At 46.6% G+C, this 18796-nt stretch overlaps 1 protein-coding gene across 1 annotated transcript in view; it reads right to left on the reverse strand.

Annotated features, from left to right (window-relative positions):
* LOC140425141 (uncharacterized) overlaps positions 1-18796 on the reverse strand; it is a 420524-nt gene that overhangs the window by 218816 nt on the left and 182912 nt on the right. The window lies entirely within an intron of this gene.

Below are 18796 nucleotides of genomic sequence, written 5' to 3' on the forward strand. Positions count from 1 at the left end.
TGTCCGTGGTGTCAGGGCCACAGCGGTGACGGCCTCTGCCACTTCCCTCCACAGACGCCGGCTGTGGCGTGGGGCAACTCTGCGGCCATGCCCGGGATACAGGGTGTCCCTCCTCTGCTCCACCGCGTCCAGGAGCGCCTCCACATCGCGTGACTCGAACCTCGGGGCTGAGCGACGGCCAGCCATCCAGTCGGGTGTTGAGGTCGGGTGTTCCGGTCGGGTGGGGGGGAGCTGTGCGGCTTTATGAGCCGTCACGCCGTGCAGCGCGTATGACGCTGCACGGCGTGAACCACTGCGCAAGCGCGGATCCCGTTACGTCGCTGCTAGCCCATTTCGGGCCGGAGACTATCGTCCCATTTTTATGACGTGACGCAAGTGGGATTTGCGCCGTTTTTTTGCGCCGATCGGCCGACTTTCCGCTGATAACGGAGAATTTCGCCCCTGGTATCATTCGAGGCGTCGAGCATTGTGGCAGACAATGGCGGTAGGTACGTAATGGTAAGTGGTAAGCTGCAGGGAGAGAGGGTGCTACTGGTCAATGTGTATGCCCCGAATTGGGACGATGTGGGTTTTATGCGGCGCATGTTGAGTCGGATCCCAGACTTGGAAGTGGGGGGCCTGATAATGGGGGGAGACTTTAACACGGTGCTGGATCCGGCACTGGATCGCTCCAGATCTAGGACGGGTAGGAAGCCGGCGGCGGCTAGAGTGCTGAGGGGGTTTATGGACCAGGTGGGAGGGGTGGACCCTTGGAGATTTGCAAGGCCGGGGGCTAGGGAATTTTCATTCTTCTCACATGTCCATAAGGCTTATTCCCGAATCGACATTTATATTTTGAGCAGGGTGCTGATAGTGAGAGTAGAGGATACCGAGTACTCGGCGATAGCCATTTCGGACCACGCCCCGCATTGGGTGGACTTAGAGCTGGGGGAGGAGAGGGACCAGCGCCCGTTGTGGCGCTTGGAGGTGGGGCTGTTGGCGGACGAGGAGGTGAGCGAGCGGGTCCGAGGAAGTATAGAGAGGTACTTGGACACCAACGACAACGGGGAGGTCCGAGTGGGGATGGTATGGGAGGCGCTGAAGGCGGTGGTGAGGGGAGAGCTGATCTCCATTAGGGCCCACAAGGAGAGGAGGGAACAGGGGGACAGGGAAAGGCTGGTGGGGGAGATGGTGAGGGTAGACAGGAGGTATGCGGAGGTACCCGAGGAAGGATTGTTGAAGAAGAGGCGCAGCCTCCAGGCCGAATTCGACCTGGTGACCACCAGGAAGGCGGAGGTGCAGTGGAGGAAGGCCCTGGGGACTATTTACGAGTATGGGGAAAAGGCAAGCCGGATGCTGGCACATCAGCTTCGGAAGCGGGACGCAGCTAGGGAGATCGGGGGAGTTAAGGACAGGGGAGGGAGTGTGGTGCGGAGTGGGGTTGGCATCAATGGGGTCTTCAGGGACTTCTATGAGGAATTGTACCGGTCCGAGCCCCCACTGGAGGAGGGAGGGATGGGCCGCTTCCTGGACCAATTGAGGTTTCCGAAGGTGGAGGAGGGACTGGTGACGGGATTGGGGGCCCCGATTGGTTTGGAGGAGCTGGCCAAAGGGATAGGAAGCATGCAGGCGGGGAAGGCACCGGGGCCGGACGGTTTCCCGGTCGAATTTGAAAAAAGAAATATGGACCTGTTGGGCCCGTTGCTAGTTAGGACCTTCAATGAGGCAAGGGAGGGGGGGGGCTTTCCCCCCGACGATGTCCCGGGCACTGATCTCCTTGATCCTGAAGCGGGACATGGATCGCCTGCAGTGTGGGTCTTACAGGCCGATTTTGTTGCTAAACGTAGATGCCAAGGTGCTGACGAAGGTCTTAGCCACGAGGATTGTGTGCCACAGATCATCCACGAAGACCAGACGGGGTTTGTGAAGGGGAGGCAGTTGAACGCGAATGTGCGGAGGCTTTTGAACGTTATCATGATGCCGTCGAGGGAGGGGGAGGCGGAGATAGTGGCGGCAATGGATGCTGAGAAAGCCTTCGATAGGGTAGAGTGGGGGTACCTGTGGGAGGTGCTGAAGAGGTTTTGGTTTGGGGAGGGGTTTGTCAGGTGGGTTAGGCTGCTGTATGAGGTCCCGTTGGCAAGTGTGGCCACAAACAAGAGGAGGTCCGAGTACTTTCGGTTGCACCGAGGGACGAGGCAGAGATGTCCCCTGTTCCCCCCTGCTCTTCGCACTGGCGATTGAACACCTGGCTATGGCTCTGTGGGAGTCAAGGAACTGGAGGGGGTTGGTGCGGGTGGGGAGGAGCATAGGGTGTCGCTCTATGCGGACAACTTGCTGCTATATATGGTGGACCCGGTGGGGGGAATGCCGGAGGTAATGAGGATCCTTCGGGAATTCGGGGATTTCTCGGGTTACAAGCTCAACATGGGGAAGAGCGAGCTGTTCGTGGTTCACCCAGGGGACCAGGAGAGGGGGATTGGCGGGCTCCCATTAAAAAGGGCGGAGAGGAGCTTCAGGTATTTGGGGGTCCAGGTGTCCAGGAGCTGGAGGGCCCTGCATAGGCTTAATTTCACAAGGCTGGTGGAGCAAATGGAGGAGGAGTTCAAGAGGCGGGACGCGTTGCCGCTGTCCTTGGCGGGTAGGGTGCGGTCAGTCAAAATGACAGTGCTCCCAAGGTTTTTGTTCCTGTTCCAGTGCCTCCCCGTGTTTATCCCGAAGGCCTTTTTTAGGCGGGTCAACAGGAGTATAATGGGGTTTGTGTGGGCGCGAGGGACTCAGAGGGTGAGAAGGGTATTCCTGGAGCAGAGTAGAGATAGGGGGGGGCTGGCGCTGCCCAATCTCTGTGGGTGCTACTGGGCCGCCAATGCGACAATGGTGCGCAAGTGGGTGATGGAGGGGGAGGGGGCTGCATGGAAGAGGTTGGAGACAGCGCCTTGTGTGGGTACGAATCCGGGGGCGCTGGCAACGGCGCCGCTGCCGTTCCCTCCAAGGAGGTAAAACACAAGCCCGGTAGTGGCGGCTGCCCTCAAAATCTGGGGGCAGTGGAGGCGGCACAGGGGGGAAGCTGGGGCCTCGGTGTGGACCCCAATACGGGGGAACCACCGGTTCGTCCCAGGGAGAACAGATGGAGGGATTTTGGGGTGGCACAGGACAGGGTTACGAAGGTTGGGGGACCTGTTTGTGGACGGGAAGTTCGCGAGCCTGGGTGAGCTGGAGGAGAAGTACGGGCACCCCCCGGGGCACACCTTCAGGTACTTACAGGTAAGGGCGTTTGCCAGGCGGCAGGTGGTGGAATTCCTGCGGCTGCTGCCACACACAGTACAGGGCAGGATGCTCTCGGAGGGGTGGGTTGGAGTGGGGAAGATTTCGGAAACTTACCAGGTGATGCAGGAGGAGGAGGAGGCCTCAGTGGTGGAGGTGAAAGGCAAGTGGGAGGAGGAGTTGGGAGAGGAGATTGAGGAAGGGACGTGGGCAGATGCCCTAGGGAGGGTGAACTCTTCCTCATCGTGCGCGAGGCTCAGCCTCATACAGTTTAAAGTGCTCCACAGGGCACACATGACCGGGACAAGGGTGAGCCGGTTTTTTGGGGGTGAGGACAGGTGCTCAGGGAGCCCAGCAAATCACACCCATATGTTCTGGGCGTGCCCAGTGCTGGAGGAATTTTGGAAGGGCGTAGCAAGGACGGTGTCGAGGGTGGTAGGATCCAGGGTCAAACCGGGCTGGGGGCTCGCAATATTTGGGGTCGCAGAGGAGCCAGGAGTGCAGGAGGCGAAAGAGGCCGGTATTCTGGCCTTTGCGTCCCTGGTAGCCCGGCATAGGATTCTTCTTCAGTGGAAGGATGCGAAGCCCCCCAAGCGTGGAATCCTGGATCAACGATATGGCGGGGTTTATTAAGTTGGAGAGAGTGAAATCCGCCTTGAGAGGGTCGGTACAAGGGTTCTTTAGGCGGTGGCAACCGTTCTTAGACTTCCTGGCAGAACGGTAGACATTGGTCAATGGCAGCAGCAACTCGGGGGGGGGGTTACTTTACTTTACTTTATTTTTATTTTCGTTATTTACACTGGAGGGTCTGAGTGGGTGTATATACCTGTTGTGTTAAGTCGGGGTGTCAATATTAATTTATTATTTATGTACAGGGGGAGGGGGGTATGGAGGGTTGCTTTTCTAGACTGTGTTTTGTACTTAACCCTGTTGGGTTCCTTTTTTATTTTGTTATTGATATTTTATGAAAACCTTAATAAAAATTATTTGTAAAAATGTTTTAAAAATAACCACTGCATTTTATGAGTGCCCTTGCCTACAAGCAGGCTGGCAGGGAGGCCATAAAATCCAGCTCATGGTTACAAATCTTTCCCATTGTAACACTTCAAAATATTTAATGATCTACTTAGAAGACTCGCCATACTGGACAGGAGAGCATGGAATTTCTCGCTGTGGCCTATGTGCCGCATCCTGGCTCCACCCTGACCCCAGTCCATATTTCAGGGCCTGGGGTTACCATGTGGCACGGCTGCCTACCACAAGCAATGGGCAGCCTATTAAGCTAATTAAAGATTAATTGAGGCCGATTATTGAAAGCCAGCTAGTTGACCCCCAGGTCCCCAAAGGTGGCAGGGGATGATGTAGCTGCCTGGAGGGAGTCTCCTAGTGGCAAACTGGGGGCTGGATTCTCCAAAAATGGGGCTATGTCCCCACGCCGGCGTAAAAACGCTGGCGTTTCACTCCCAGTTTCCTGCAAAAATTCACCGGGTATTCACTTACCTGCAGGGGGCGAGCAGGGACCCGGGGAGCCCCCACACTTACAGTTACGAGTCCGCGCATGCGCACAGCGGCGACCTTCAGCGGCCGCGCCGAGCGCCATGGCGGATTCGGACCGCAGACCAAGACCAACAAACAATGCCCCCCCCCCCCCACCAATTGGCTGTGGGCCGCTGGATCAGACCAGCCCGTTCACTGCCCCGTCCGCCCCTATGCCCCCCCACCCCCTCCCCGTGCTTGATCCCCCCCGCCCCCCACCAGGGCAGCCGCAGACTGAGTCTACAGCCGCTGTGCAAGAATCCCCACCGGCCATACCACATTAGTTCCACGATGTTGGGAACTCGGCTGGTCGGGATCGTCGTATCGCTGGGAGGGCCTCAGGCAATGGCACCCCAGCCAGTCGGGACCGGAGAATCGCCGGACCCGATTCGGTCGGGAACATCGATTCTCCGCCCCTGCGCCGAACGCGATTGTGGCACGGGACTGCAGAGAATCCAGCCCTGGGGGTTGCCAGTGTTCAGGTTGGGTCCAAGGCCCTTGATGTTAGTCTGGGTTTCACAGCAGCTTCAGGTTACACTATGGAAGATCTCTTCCTTACCCAATAGTGTTTGCCAGGTTATAAAGACCTAATCTTCGATTAAATATGAAAGCGTTAGTGAAAGGGTGCTGCCATTTTGGGATTCCCTCTACCTTGTTTAACTGCTGTAGAATCCTGCTGATGCTTTCAAGCAGGAGGGCCTCCTTTGGGCCTTTCAGTTTCAAGACCCCTCCAGGATGGCAACCCTACTCTCTGCCAATTAATTATCCAATTTGACGAAAATCACAGATTTCACACAGGTTATACAAAATCACATGTTAGTGCTGGCAACTGACCACCATTGGAGCCTTGATTCAGAAGCCCATTAAAAATCCTATCCTAGAAAAAGCAGGTACGAATAAAGCATTTTGGTTTGGGCAATCAGATGCTGAGGTCTACCATCGCAAATTCAAGACCTACTCTGGTTGGAAAAATTAAGTATTAGAGCTGACTGCTCTTTATTCATTTTAATGAGTAGAGGAACTTCACATTTTACCCACAGTTACAAAGACTGTATCATCCACATCCATTAAAATGAACATTAAAATTGATAATTTTAATTAAAACGGCAATGAAATTGGCGGTGTAATTGTCTGTGTCAAGATATTACATGTTGTGGGGGGGGGGGTTGATGTTGGCGGCTGGAGGGGGGGGACGGGACGGGACGCTGGAGGCAGGAAATGCTCGAACATCCATCATGAGCAGGCATGATGGATCAGCTAGTCTTTACCTGTGCATATTGTCTGCATGCTCATACTGTGTGCATTTGAATTTTGAGCCAAATTCTTCAAGGAATGACTACCCAGTTTTGGGCAGTGTTTCAGCAGGAGAGTGAACAAATCAGACAAAAGGATGGAATACCGCCTTCCTGAAAATTACTAGATGACTTCACGTAGTCTATTTCATGTGAAGTGATGTCAAATGGCAGAAGCATGCACTGAAATGTGTACCCACAAATGCACATACGGCAATATATCATATCATACATCACATTTCCGATGATTTCAGCATGAGTCAAGACCAGTAATGCCATTGTGTTACCGGAGACCACTGTTGCTATGACCAATAGAAGGCATTTAAAAATTAGTCAAACCCAGTGAGTGCAACCAATGGCAGACCAATCAATGCACTCTTTCTTACCAGCAGAGTTTTCCAACTTCATCACAGGCTTTGCTCTTTATTCCGCCCACGCAGTTGCAGGAGTTGAAGGCCAGCACAACACTTATTCTCCTGCCCTACCCATAACTCCTCAGCACAGATAAGAGTAGGAGCATGGTAGCATAGTGGTTAGCACTGTTGCTTCACAGCACCAGGGTCCCAGGGTTGATTCCTAGCTTGGGTCACTGCCTGTGCAGAATCGGCACATTATCCCTGTGTCTGCGTGGGTTTCCTCTGGGTGCTCCGGTTTCCTCCCACAAATCCCGAAAGACGTGCAGTTAGGTAATTAGGCCATTGTGTACCCGAACAGGCGCCTGGGGCGAATGTGGCGACTAGGTGCTTTTCACAGTAACTTCATTGCAGTGTTAATGTAAGCCTACTTGTGACAATAAAGATTATTATTGTGAGCTCTTTAAAAAAAAAAATCCAAATTAGGCTGACATTGGGCGATATGATGGGATCAGCAGCAAAATAGTGGACCTCACACCCATCCTGCCAAGTCAACATCAGTGCTATTAAAGATAAAACATCGCAATAAAAATACAGTCCACAATGTCTTTTCATTGCTAGAGGTATAGATATGACACCTACACAAGAGAAGCACCTTCTAGGCAGCTTAATTCAGCCTGTGCTGTTACCTTCAGCAATTCCAGTTAATAGCTAAAGTGGCAGTAAGCCAAATGTAAACTATTAATTTAAGAATACCCTCTAGATCAAATACTAAGACTGCAAAGGACATACATAGTGATATCATTTGGTGCTGAATATTCTAAGAGGCAGTCGTCAGACACCTGCCACTATGTAACATCCAGCAAATATTACTAATGGCAGGCTTTATATTTTATAATAGAGGGTTAGATGTCAGTATCACATTTTCCATGGACATTACTCATAGACCAGTTTTGCTGCTGTATAATGTAGTTACTGTCTACAAAGCAATTTCAGTTTTAATTATACTCGTCACCTTGCTAGGTAGCAGTCTAACGACCTAGGTGAAAACAGTCATTGCTCTGAAATGTATATTGTCTTAAATAACAAATAGAGAAAGCAAAGTATTCAATTAAACTCTGTGTGAAAACACATACATTAAATCTTTTATCTATGCCTCCAGGTCTCAATTCCTTAACTGCTGCTTCTATGATCCTCTCAAATTCTTTCATAATTTTAAACATACTTCTATTATATCACCACATGATCAGCACTGTGCTGATAAGAGAAAATATCTTGAGCGGGATTCTCCACTGGCTGACAAGAAAAAGCATACAAAGTGGCAAGGATTAGTGGGAAGCCAGAGGATTGTGAAGCCTTTACAAGCGAGCAGATGACAATGAAAAAAGCAATCGGGGGGAGAAGATGAAATATGAGTGCAAGCTAGCTAGTAATATAAAGGAAGATGGGAAGAGTTTTTTTCAATAGAGAAAGATAATAGGACGGCAAAAATAGACATTGGACCACTGGAAAATGTGGCTGGAGAAGTAATAATAGGAAACAAAGAAATGGCAGAGGAACTGAATAGTTACTTTGCATCAGTCTTCACGGTGGAAGACACCAGTGGGCGGCCAGAGCTCCAAGAGAATAAGGGGGCAGAGATGAGTGCAGTGGCCATCACTAAGGAGAAAGTTCTGGGGAAACTGAAAGGTCTGAAGGTGGATAAATCACCTGGACCGGATGGTCTACACCCCAGGGTTCTAAAAGAGATAGCTGAGGAGATTGTGGAGGCATTGGTGGTGATCTTTCAGGAATCACTGGAGGCAGCAAAGGTCCCAGAGGACTGGAATGTGGCTAATGTAACACCGCTGTTTAACAAGGGAGGGAGGTAGAAGACGGGAAATTATAGGCCGGTTAAGGCTGACTTTGGTCATTGGTAAGATTTTAGAGTCCATTATTAAAGATGAGATCGCGGAGTACTTGGAAGTGCATGATAAAATAGGACTGAGTCAGCACGGCTTTGTCAAAAGGAGATCATGTCTAACAAATCTGTTAGAGTTCTTTGAGGAGGTAACAAGGAAGTTAGATAAAGGAGAACCAGTGGACGTGATTTATTTAGATTTCCAGAAGGCCTTTGACAAAGTGACGTATAGGAGACTGTTAAGATAGGTTAAAAGCCCATGGTGTTAATGGTAAGATCCTGTCATGGATAGAGGATTGGCTGACTGGCAGCAGGCAGGGAGTGGGGATAAAGCGGTCTTTTTCAGGATGGCAGCCAGTGACTAGTGGTGTACCTCAGGGGTCTGTGCTGGGACCACAACTTTTCACAATATACATTAATGATCTGGAAGAAGGTACTGAAGGCACTTTTGCAAAGGTTGCAGATGATACAACGATCTGTAGAGGGACAGGTAGTGTTGAGGAAGCAGTGGGGCTGCAGAAGGATTTGGAAAGGCTAGGAGAGTGGGCAAAGAAGTGGCGGATGGAATACAATGTGGAAACATGTGAGCTTATGCACTTTTGAAGGAGGAATGGAGGCATAGACTATTTCTAAATGGGGAAATGCTTTGGAAATCTGAAAGAACAAAGAGACTTGGGAGTCCTTGTTCGCGATTCTCTTAAGGTTGTTATGGGCCAGGGTTTAGAGAACCCCAAAGTGTATCATGGAGTTCACCTGACCCACAACTTTTACTAGATTGTGGTATGGGAAGCACACGGCCCACTCTACAGGTGTGATACAGCAGAAATGGAAAAGTATTTTTTAAAAGCAAAACAATGTTTATTCTATGAACTCAAGTTAACCTTATTAAAACATACAGTGAACATCTTAGCAACCATCAATGCAAATATAACCCCCAAAGAATACAACACTAAGTAATCCTTAAGCTGTCCTTTTAACATCCATAAGACTTAAACCAAAACTTTTAACAGAAGCACATCAGGTTAAAGTCACTACTGAGAGCAGTTATTAGTTTTAAATCACCAAAGGATCGATTTACATTCTCTAGATTACAGAGACACTCTAATACACCTTCTGGCTGTGACTGCAGCTATCCAGCTCTGAAAACGAAACTAAACACACCCTGCAGCAAACAGCCCAAAACGAAAGTAAAAAGCTGACAGACAGCCCAGCTCCACCAATCTCTGACATCACTGAATTAGTAAACACCCATTTCTTAAAGGTACTCTCACTACAGCTATTTATATACATACCCATTTATAAACATCCATTTCTTAAAGATATTATCACAATACCCCCCCCCCCCAAGAGAAAAAAATAAACCATCAACTTCAAGATGGTTTCATTTTTCACCTTTTCACTATCCTTTAAGAAATGCACACAGTAAATATACTTTTTTGTTTCAAAAAACAACACACGCAAACAGGTATAATAATATAGTCCATTTCTTTTTTTTCTTCTTCCTCCAACTGAAATTGCTTTCATTCATCACATTCGTGACAAAGCATCGGCTATCACGTTTTCTCGTCCTGCCACATGTATTATTTTTAAATGAATTGGCTGTAACAATAAACTCCAGCGAAACAGCCTTGCATTGTTATTCTGGAATCGCTCCAAAAACGTCAACGGATTATGATCAGTACATATAATGGTGTCAGGCGGATTGCTGGTCACATAAATGTGAAAATGCTGCAAAGCTAGCAGCAAACTCAACATCTCCTTCTCAATCGTTGAATACTTTTTCTAGTAAGAATTCAATTTCTTTGAAAAATACCAATAGGCCACTCTAGCCCTTCGTCGTCGTCTTGTAGAAGCACCGCACCTACATCACTCGCATCAACCGCCACTTTGAATGGTTTGGTATAATTTGGGATGGCTAACACAGGAGCAGTGGTTAACACAGCCTTCAGGCCGTCAAATGTCTGCTGACACTCCGCTGTCCACTGGAATTTGTTACGCGTCTTGACCAAGTCCGTCAGTGGAGCAACCACACTGCTGAAATTCGGTACAAATTTCTGGTAAAATCCGCTCATACCAAGAAATCGCATTATTTCCCGTCGTGTAGAGGGTATCGGAAACTCCCCAATAACGTTTGTTTTCACATCCCGTGGGACCATTCGACCCTGTCCAATTGTATGGCCAAGGAAAGTGACTTGGGCTTTTCCAAATTCACTTTTGGCTGTGTTTATCACCAAACCCGCCTCCTGAAGTTGATCGAATAACTCCATCAGATGTTTTAAATGTTCTTTCCATGTCTGGCTGAAAATTACCAGATCGTCGATGTATACCGCACAATTGGGTAATCCTAAAATGACTTTGTTAGTTAACCGTTAAAATGTGGCTGGGGCGTTTTTCATGCCAAATGGCATAACTTTGAATTGGTATATACCATCTGGAGTCACAAAAGCTGAAATCTCCTTCGCCCTTTCGGATAAAGGTACCTGCCAGTAACCTTTAACTAAATCCATAGGACCATAAGACCATAAGACATAGGAGCGGACATAAGGCCATTCGGCCCATCATGTCCACTCCACCATTCAATCATGGCTGATTTCAACTCCATTTACCCGCTCTCTCTCCATAGCCCTTAATTCCTCGAGAAATCAAGAATTTATCAACTTCTGTCTTAAAGACACTCAACGTCCTGGCCTCCACTGCCCTCTGTGGCAATGAATTCCACAGTTTGGAAATAAAAACTGATTGTCCCACTTTCTCAATGCAATCCTTCAAACGTGGGATAGGATAAGAGTCCGTTTTTGTAACTGCATTAACCTTTCTATAGTCCATACACAACCGTTGGGTACCGTCTGATTTTGGTACAATCACTATGGGTGAGCTCCATTGGCTGCAACCCACTTCAATTATGCCATTTTTAAGCATATTCTCAATCTTTTTGTTAACCTGTGCCAATTTTAAAGGGTTAGGTCTGTATGGATGTTGTTTGATTGGAACAGCATTTCCCACATCTATATCATGTATAGCCATTTTAGTACTTCCCAATTTATCTCCACAAATATGCCCATGTGATATCAATAACTCTTTCAGGTCAGTCCATTTTTCCTCTGGAAGGTAACTTAACAATTTATCCCAATTTTTAAGAACATCCTCATTTTTCAATTTAATTTGAGGTATGTCAAATTCACAGTCATCTGGATTTGGTTCATCACTTTGCGTTGGAATCATTAAAACCTCCTCCCTTTTCTCTCCTTCCCTTTCAAAGTACCTTTTAAGCATATTCACATGACACACTCGATGAGTTTTGCTTCTATCCAGCATTTTCGCCACATAATTCACCTCACTTAATTTCCTTTCAATCTGATAAGGTCCACAAAACCTTGCTTTAAAAGGTTCACCTACCACTGGTAACAACACAAAAACTTTATCTCCACTGGCAAAACTAAGAAATTTGGATTTCTTGTCCGCTACCCGTTTCATCACATTTTGTGCAACTTTCAAATGTTGCCTAGCCAATTCACCTGCTCTATTTAATCGTTCCCTAAAATTTGACACGTAATCCGATAATGTAAGTTCTGATTTCTCACTCACCAATTTTTCCTTAATCAATTTAAGTCGTCCTCTTACCTCATGACAAAAGATTAGTTCAAAAGGACTAAATTTGGTTAACTCATTAGGTGCATCCCTAATTGCAAACAGTACGAATGGAATTCCTTTATCCCAATCCTCTGCATAATCGTGACAATAAGCCCTCAACATTGTCTTTAATGTCTGATGCCACCTTTCTAATGCTCCCTGCGATTCTGGATGGTACGCAGTTGATTTAAATTGTTTTATTCCTAAGCTATCCATAACTTCTTTAAATAACTTTGAGGTAAAATTTGATCCTTGATCCGATTGTATTTCTGTGGGTAGTCCATATCTAGTAAAGAATTTTAGTAACTCCTCCACAATCTTTTTAGCTGTAATATTAAGTACAGGAATGGCCTCTAGAAACCTAGTAGACACATCCATTATAGTAAAAAGATACTGATTCCCACTTTCCGTTGTAGGAAGCGGTCCAAAACAATCAATTAGGACCCTTGTAAAAGGTTTCTCAAATGCTGGAATGGGTATTAAGGATGCTGGTTTTATCACTGCTTGAGGTTTCCCTCTCACTTGCCATGTGTGACATGATTGACAACATTTAACTACATCTTTATGTAGTCCAGGCCAATAAAAAATGTTTCTGGATTTTAGCTTGAGTTTTCCTTATTCTCAAATGACCTCCCACTGGTACTTCATGTGCAACTCGTAACACCTCCTTTCTATACCCTACCGGCAATACTACTTGATGAACTTCTGCCCACTTTTCATCCGCCTGCATATGTAAAGGTCTCCATTTTCTCATTCAAGACATCACTTTTACGGTAATAACACTGGTATACACTCAGATTCCTCTTCCGTATATGCTTTCTGATACGTCCGTTGTATTTCTATATCTTTCTGTTGTAACTCCGCCAATTTTCCTGAACTAAAAATATCCGCCTCCTCCTCCACCTGTTCTTGTTCTTTTTCAATCATCTGATCAAAAATCGTTTCAGATAATTGCACTTCAACGTCATCTTCACTCTTTGATTTCTCCTCTTGTCTTAACCTGTGACTTTGCGACCTTGTTACCAAACAATCCGGAAAAACCCCAGGATATTCGTCCTTCAACACTTCAGTTGTCTGATTTTCCACTGGCTTATCAACCACAGTAGGCATCACTCCCACCTGCGATCCAGCTATATCATTACCCAAGATAAACTGTATTCCTGGACAAGATAGTTTCTCTATTACTCCTACTACCACTTCAGCACTCTTCACTGAACTTTCCAAACGTACCTTATATAATTAAACGCTACTCCACTCACACTGAATTACACATATTATCACCTTTTCTGGCAATATTCTTCCCAGACTACATAACTCCTCATCTCTTACTATTAAAGATTGACTAGCTCCCATATCTCTTAAAATTGTGACTTCTTTACCTGCTCCTCCTGGTACTCATGAGTAAACTTTACCCACACAAGTAAATTCTTTAAAGAGATCTGGCACCTTCTTATCAATCACCTCTTAATCAGGCTGTACAATCTTTTGCACCTCCTTCGCTTCACTTGGGCTTTCCTTTACCACTTTAACAAACCCCACCGTCTTATCCTGTTTTACCACATCAGCCTTCCCAGTGCTTTTCTGCAACCACCAACACTGTGACTTTACATGGCCTAGTTTATTACAGTGAAAACATTTGAAACTTTTCATCTCTTTTCCACCCTCCCTGGATTTATTTTTTAATCTGAGGTACACTCTCCTTATCATCTCTCATCAAATCACCTTTACCTTTACCACTTGAGTATTTCTCATGTCCCCAGTTACTATCCCTCACAGGCTGAAACTGATGACGAAAACCAAGCTTTGATTTATGAACTAATTCATAATCATCTGCCATTTCTGCTGCTAATCTCGCAGTTTTGACCCTCTGCTCTTCCACATGAGTTCTCATCACATCAGGAATTGAATTTTTAAACTCCTCCAAAAGTATAATTTCTCTGAGAGCTTCATACGTTTGGTCTATTTTCAAAGCCCTTATCCACCTATCAAAATTACTCTGGGTTTTTTTTTCAAACTCCATGTATGTTTGACCAAATTATTTCCTTAAATTTCTAAACCTTTGTCTGTAGGCTTCAGGTACTAGTTCATATGCACCTAAGATGGATTTTTTCACCTCTTCATACGCCTCAGATACCTCCTCCGGTAGAGATGCAAACACTTCAATAGCCCTACCTATCAGCTTTGTTTGAATCAGTAATACCCACATGTCCTGTGGCCATTTCATTTGTTTAGCTACCTTCTCAAATGAAACGAAAAAGGCTTCTACTTCCTTCTCATCAAACCTTGGCAATGCTTGGACATATTTAAATAGATTCCCACCAAGCCTTCGACTATGACTCTTTCTCACTATCCTCATCACTATCCACCAACTGTACGTTTCCCTTTACGTCTGCCAATTTTAACTGACTGTCATGTTTCATGGCCATTTTCTGAATTTCAAACTCTCTCTCTTTATCTGTTTCCCTGTTCTGTATCTCCCTTTCTCTTTCTTTTTGTTCTGCTCGAGCTATTCTTTCTGTTTTCCTTTCTTCCCTCTCTTTTTCTTCTCTCTCTCTTTCTTATTCCTCTCTCTCTCTTTCATATTCAAGCTGCTTTAATTCTCTCATGTTCCATTTGCTTAATTTGTAACTGAATTTTTGCCATTTCCAATGAGTCAAACTGTATCTCAGGCAACTTTAAATGCTTAGCCACCGCCATAATTACCTCATCTTTTCGCATTTTGTCAGGTAATGTTAGCTGCAATGTTTTTGCCAAATCTAACAGTCTGCTTTTAGTCTCTGTCCGTAAGGTACTGCATGTGACCGTTTCCACACCCAAAATCTTCAGAGCCTCTGAAAGAGCCATTGTCCACAACACACTCCCTACTTAAACTGAAATACCGTACCTGAAAAGCAACCACAATATGCTCACCCCTCACTGTCTTTAAGTTCACTAAGCCAATCCAATGGATAGACTTTTATTGCAGACGAGCCCCCAATTTGTTATGGGCCAGGGCTTAGAGAACCCCAAAGTGCATCATGGAGTTCACCTGACCCACAACCTTTACTAGATTGTGGTATGATTCTGGTACAGCAGAAATGGAAAACTATTTTTTAAAAGCAAAACAAAATGTTTATTCTATGAACTCAAGTTAACCTTTTTAAAACATGCAGTGAACATCTTAGCAACCATCAATGCAAATGTAACCCCCAAAGAATACAACACTAAGTAATCCTTAAGCTGTCCTTTTAACATCCATAAGACTTAAAACAAAACTTTTAACAGAAGCACATCAGGTTAAAGTCAATACTGAGAGCGGTTATTAGTTTTAAATCACCAAAGGATCGATTTACATTCTTTACATTACAGAGAGAGACTCTAATACACCTTCTGGCTGTGACTGCAGCTATCCAGCTCTGAAAATGAAACTGAAACACACCCTGCAGCAAACAGCCTAAAACGAAAGTAAAAAGCTGAGACAGCCCAGCTCCACCCACTCTCTGACATCACTGCAGTAGTAAACACCCATTTCTTAAAGGTCCTCTCACTACAGATATTTATATACATATCCATTTATAAACACCCATTTCTTGAAGGTACTCTGAAATGACAAGGTTAACACGTAGGTTCAGTTGGCAGTTAGGAAGGCAAATGCAATGTTAGTATTCATGTCGAGATGGCTAGAATACAAGACCAGAGATGTACTTCTGAGGCTGTATAAGGCTCTGGTCAGACCCCATTTGGAGTTTTGTGAGCAGTTTTGGGCCCTGTATCTAAGGAAAGATGTGCTGACTTTGGAAAGGGTCCAGAGGAGGTTCACAAGAATGATTCCTGGAATGAAGAGCTTGTCATATGAGGAACGGTTAAGGAGTCTGGGTATGTACTCATTGAGTTTAGAAGGATGAGGGGGGATCTTATTGAAACTTACAGGATACTGCGAGGCCTGGATAGAGTGGATGTGGAGAGGATGTTTCCACTTGTCGGGAAAACTAGAAGCAGAGGACACCATCTCAGACTAAAGAGACAATCCTTTAAAACAGAGATGAGGAGGAATTTCTTCAGCCAGAGGGTGGTGAATCTGTGGAACACTTTGCCGCAGAAGGCTGTGGAGGCCATATCACTGAGTGTCTTTAAGACAGAGATAGATAGGTTCTTGATTAATAAAAGGGAATCAGAAATTATGGGGAGAAGGCAGGAGAATGGGGATGAGAAAAATATCAGCCATGATTGAGCAGACTCAGTGGGCCGAGTGGCCTAATTCTGCTCCGATATCTTATGGTCTTATGGAATTGGGAAATACGATTCACCGGTGAATCGGTTCTAATGCCGAAATCATGGTGGCCGCCGGTTTCACCCCAAATCGCAATTCTCCGGTGCCTCGACAGTGGCGTCAATGCGTTCTACTCCGCATGTACAGTAAACACCACTGGCATATCATCAATGGGCCAATCACCAAGTATTCTCCGGGGTCTCTATGATTTTCCGCCTCCACTGGAGGGAATTCCTGACGACGAGGTTCACTTGTGCTTTTAAAAATGGGGAAACAGGTGGCGTGTCTGATGAGGGAGAGAGAGAAGGTACGACACGGACAGGCATGACCGTGGGCGTCCAGGCTAGACACTGGCTAGGCTGGGCTGGCTGGCTGGGGGGGGGTGGGGGGGGGGGGGGAGAAGAGACCCCCATGGGTCTAGGATAGTGTCCAGTCACAGACCACCATTGCCGCGGCCTGCAGGACAGTCACCTTGCTGACCACCCACCTTGGCCCCTGGTTCATACCTGGAATCACGTCCCGGATAATCCCACCGCCTATTTTTCATGTCCTTCTTTGTATTTATATTTCCTCATACTTGGACCTGGAGTGTAGAGTTTGAATAGTTCACTTGGGCAAAGCTACAGCAGGCAATCTGGAACACCCCTTTGAAGCATATCCCTGAACATCAACAAAGTGAGCGCTGGTCCTGTAGAAAGTGAGTCTGGGGAACTGACGATAGAAAATAAGTAGATGGTAGATAAATTCAACAGGTATTTTGCATCGTTCTTCACCATAGAGAATAAAGTAATATCCCAGAAAGAAGAGCGGGAGGAACTTCAGAAAATAACAATCACCGGGTACTGGTACTGAGCAAATTGTTGGAGCTGCGGGCTGACATGTCCCTCAGTCCTGATGGACTTCATCCTCACACCTTTAAGGAAGTGGCTAGTGAGATAGTTGATGCATTGGTTTTAATTTTCTAAAATTCCCTCGATTCAGGAAAGGTTCCATTAGATTGGAAAATAGCAAAGGTAACAAAAAGCAAAGGGATCAGTGCTGGGCCTCAACGTTTTAGTTTACATCAATGACTTGGATGAATGGAATACTTCATGGTTGCTAAATTTGAAGATGATACGAAGATAGGTAGGAAATTAAGTTGTGACGAGAATATGAGGCAGGTACAAAAATATATAAATAGATTACGTGAGTGGGTCAAGATCTGGCAAATGAAGTAAAATATGGGAAAATGTGAAATTATTCATTTTGGCAGGAAGAATAAAAAAGAAACATATTATCTAAATGCTGAGAGATTGCAGAGTTCCGAGATGCAGAGGGATCTGGATGTGCTGGTGCATGAATCGCAAAAGGTTAGTATGTAGGTACAGCAAGTAATTAGGAAAGCAAATAGAATGTTAGCATTTATTCCAAGGGGAATTGAATATAAAAGTTAGGCTTTTGTTATACAGGGCATTGGTGAGACAACATCAGGAATATTGTGTACTGTATTGGTCTCCTTGTTTACAGAAGGATGTAAATGCACTGGAAGTGGTTCAGAAGAGGTTTACCAGACTAATACCAGGATTGGGAGACTTGTATTATGAGGAATGGTTGGACTGGTTAGGTTTGCGTCTACTGGAGTTTAGAAGAGTAAGAGGCAACACAACTGAAATATATAAGATCCTGAGGGGTGCTAACAGGGTGGGTGTGGAAAGGCCATAACCCCTTGTGGGAGAATTTAGAACTAAGGGCCACTATTTAAATATAAAGTGTATCCCATTTAAGACAGAGATGAGAATTTTTTTTCTCTCAGAAGGTTGAGTGTCTTTGGAATTCTCTTCCTCAAAAGGCAATGGGAACGTTTTTGAATACTTTTAAGACAGAGCTAGATAGATTATTGATAAGCAAGGGGAGGGTGAGGGTGGATATGCATGGGCGGGGCCCACAGTGCCAACCAGGCCACCGTGTAGCCGATGGCATCTGGATGGGCACGGGAGTACGCACCATGCTAACATGTTGGCCTTTCACCCCCTGCAAAGAATGGCATTCGGACACCAACCTACGATGCTGGCCTTTGTGGTGATGGCCCTGCGAGATGCCCTGCGGCCGCGTGAGCAGGGGCCGCTCAGAGAGGAGGGGGAAGCTGCAGCAGCGGAGCGGGCTGCAGAGGGGCAGGTGGTACCCACACAGGCTGGAGGACCGGGCGCTCAACAGGCAGAGGAGGAGGTGGAGGTGCCAAGGAGGCGCCGCATGAGGCCCCGCATGTACTGGAACGACATATCGTTCGAGGACCTGCCGGACCGGGCATGCAGACGGAGACTGCGGATGAGCAGAGGGACTGTGAGACACACATCTGCCAGATGATGCACACCTGGCACCGCGGAGGTATGGGGGAGGACACACGCTCCCGGTACCATCAAGGTGACGGTCGCCCTGAACTTTTATGCAACGGGGCCATTCCAGTCGCCGAATGGGGACCTGTCTGGGATCTCACAGGCAGGTGCATCCGTGCCGTCACGGACGCCCTATATGCACACACGGACCAGTACAAACAGTTTCTTGTGGCTGGGACCCGGCTAGACGGCAGTTGGTTCCTGGGGCCGGCTTGCCCTCCGAC

The sequence above is a fragment of the Scyliorhinus torazame genome, chromosome 6, assembly GCF_047496885.1.
Source record: "Scyliorhinus torazame isolate Kashiwa2021f chromosome 6, sScyTor2.1, whole genome shotgun sequence".
Taxonomy (NCBI): Eukaryota; Metazoa; Chordata; class Chondrichthyes; order Carcharhiniformes; family Scyliorhinidae; genus Scyliorhinus; species Scyliorhinus torazame.